The sequence below is a fragment of the Sturnira hondurensis genome, unplaced genomic scaffold (genome assembly GCF_014824575.4).
Source record: "Sturnira hondurensis isolate 20B ecotype Veracruz unplaced genomic scaffold, ASM1482457v3 Scaffold0004322, whole genome shotgun sequence".
Classification (NCBI taxonomy): domain Eukaryota; kingdom Metazoa; phylum Chordata; class Mammalia; order Chiroptera; family Phyllostomidae; genus Sturnira; species Sturnira hondurensis.
In genome coordinates, this window is record NW_028076953.1 from 3,475,770 (window position 1) to 3,479,082 (window position 3,313).

General features: G+C 39.5%; 1 pseudogene; it reads right to left on the reverse strand.

Moving 5' to 3' along the window:
- Nucleotides 1–1,927: 1,927 nt before the first annotated feature.
- Nucleotides 1,928–3,062, reverse strand: LOC118986556 (60S ribosomal protein L4-like; annotated as a pseudogene).
- Between the last annotated feature and the right edge of the window lie 251 nt (nt 3,063–3,313).

The following is a 3,313-nucleotide window of genomic DNA, read 5'->3' on the forward strand; positions in this document are numbered from 1 at the left end:
GAGCCAGGTTTGCTTTAGAGCAAGAAGGTGAAAGAAACATTCAGGAGGAGAGATTGAGGATGCAGAAGGTTTTGCTGATGATGGCCTGTGAATTCCAGAGAACAGAGTGGAAGAGTCTCAGAAATTGGGTAGTGGTGAGGAAAGTTTTAAAATAGGTGATATGAAGAGCCTTGAGTGAGTGGAGATAAAGGGTGTCTGGGATTGCTTATGATAAGGGCTATAAACAGGGATAATAAGGACAAAGCTTCAACCAAATGAGAAGATATGATTGTTTAGTTCCCATTTAGAGTCAATAAAGATCGAATGTAGTTAAAATTTTCCTATTTGAAAGGGGAGAATTAGATCATTTTCATTTCAAATTTGTGCTGTTTTCCTTGATATCACATGTCCCAGAGGCCTGAGAGAAAAACCTGGGGCTGGAGCTGCACCCCAGAGTCCAGTCTGGGAACCTCACTATAGGTGGGTTTGATGAGTCCTTGTACCACTGGGCTTGCATTTTTGGTTTTAAATCCACCTTTATGAGTCCCAAGAAGTATCCAAACAGGTTGGCTGTGACAAAGTTAGGTAAGAAACTTCCTGCCTCTTGATCTGGCCATTCTTCACACCCTTGTTACAGTGGCCCTGTGAATTCTTTATGTCGTACACTGGACCTACCTTACAAACATCCAAATGTACGTGACACTCAGTCTTAGGAGGCTTAAAAGTTTCTGTTTTTCTAAGTAAAAGCTAGTTGATCCAAAATTAACCCAATGTGATTGTGTTCAGAGGTGGTAATTTGTAGCTTCTTAGTTGCCATGTGAAATGTAACTTTGACCTTCCAGAGACAAACGAGTAACTCCATTGGTTTCAAACATATGAAAATCAAGATCAGTGGTCTTCACAATTTTTGTTTACACAATACCAAAAGAATTTTGAAAAGTACATGTACCCCTTACCCCTTTTTATAACATCCAAAATTTTTCTCATGAAATTAAACAATTGTAAAGGAAGTGATTTCCAGTGTTCCGCTGTAAATACGGTCATTTAAAAATGAAATGGTCACACAAATCCTAAGTATGGAACAAGAGTGGAATATAAGTGCCATGGTGATTTGATACCACTTAAAGAGTAAACAAAAAATTGTTTCCACCCTGGTCAGTGTGGCTCAGTTGGTTGGATGTCGTTGCACAAAACAAAAGGTCACCAGTTTGATCCTTGGTCAGGGCATATGCCTGGGGTGTGGGTTTGGTCCCTGGCTGGTTGGGGCACATAGGAGAAGCAACTGGTCGATGTTTCTCCCCAACACTGATGTTTCTCTCCCTCTCTTCCGATCTCTCTAAAATTAAATAAATAAAATCTTTTAAAATTTTCTTAAAATTTGTTTCTTAGATATCATTGTTCCTTTTTCTTCTTGAACTTTTAAAAAAGTTTTTTTAATCTTTCAGTTACAGTTGATGTACAATATATTAGTTTCATGTGTACAACCCCATGATCAGTAGTTTATATAACCTATGAAGTAATCACCCTAATAAATTCAGCACCCATTTGACACCACATAGTATCTAGTAGATATTACAGTGTTATTGACTGTATTCCATATGCTGTATTTTACATCCCCGTAACTATTTTGTAACTACCAATTTTCTTGAACTTTTGTAATTCCACTTCCGTTATAGAATTTTATTCTGTTACACATTTTATGCATTTTAATCTGTTTTCAACCTACCATAATCTGTAGTAAAAAATAAATTGACTCATTTTTTCCTCACTGCCTCTTTGATCGGGTTTTTATTCAAAATTAGCAGACCGAAGTGATTTGACCTTTACAAAGCAAATAAATTTCAGCTTATACTGCAGGCTTCTCCTGTGGTGGGTTTTTCTGCGGTCTTCTTAGCTGCCAGGTTCTTAGCTGCAGCCTTTTTTTTTTCTAACCACCAAAGCCTTCTGCTTCATAATGCCAACAGCCCTCTTTCTTACTTCTCTACCACAGCCTTCTTGCCTGGAACCCCCTTCTCATCTGATTTGGATTCTAGCACTGCTGTTGCTTTACCCACCTGGAGCTTCTATTTCTTGGTCTGATGAAGAATGGTGTTCCGGAGCCTGGTCTTTGCACACGGATTCAGCTTCAACATGACTCTCAGGTGTTTCAGTGGATTCTTCGGGACTCTATGATGATCTTCTTGCATGGTGCTCAGAGGGCTCTTTGTATCTCTGGGCTTTTCAAGATTCTGCTAAGGTCTGTACTGAGTATCTTGTGCAGGCAAAAGTTGTAGTTACTCTTGAGGGAGGCAGCTTTATGCCAAGTGCCATACAGATCATTTAACTCAGTGGAAAGCATTTTCAGTCCAAATGCAGAAATGGCCTACAGGCCCACCAGGAACAGGTTTCAAAATGTTCAGTTTGTTTACATTAAGCAGGTAATTCCAGGGATGTTTCTGATGGCTTTGATGATACCATTGTCCTCATTATAGATGATGCAAGGTCCCCTGCACTGGATACAATGGTTTCTCATTTTGCCCTTGCCAGCTCTCGTTTGCTGAGAGGCATAGACCTTTTTGATATAATTCCAGGCCATAAGTTTCTTAAGAAACAAAACAGCTTCACTGGTCTTCTTTTGGCCTTCAGCTTTATCTTCAACACCCAAAGAAATTCAGGAATTTCCTCAATATAATGCCCAGTGCTCTTAAGGCCCAGGCAGCCAGGGTAGAGCAGATTGTATATCTCTTCTGTGTTGTATTTACTCTGAGGTTCCAACAGCACCCGGTTTTAGCTGGTGCAAACATCTGGCTCCCACAACAAAAGCACCCTGGCCAGAACCATGAGTTTCACCACCTTGAACTCTGGGAATTTGAGCCACAGCTTTGCCAATACCCCAAGATTCATCACTGGTTTGATGACCTGCCAATTCACTGACAGCATAGGGCTATCTATTGTTTTTGTATGAGTTTGGTGTACGAAGTTTACAGTATCGACAAAGTGGCACTTTTGCCAGATGACTCTCCGTTTTTGGAGTACACAGATGTCAGCAGATGAGCACGTGGCATGCTGAAGAGGGGAAAAGTCCACGCTCCTCTCAACCCCATTGGACAAGCATAAATTGACATTTTAATGCTTTTTACTTTCATTTTTAATTTTATTTTAATCTTTGAATATGTAATACTCTCACCTGGTTCAAAAGTAAAAACCAAATAAAAATGTACATTGAGAAGTTTTATTCCCACACTTATGCCCTCTTTTATTTTTTAAGGTTTTATTTATTTATTTTTACAGAAGGGGAAGGGAGGGAGAAAGAAGGAGAGAAACATTGACATGCAAAAGAAACACCAGTCAGTTG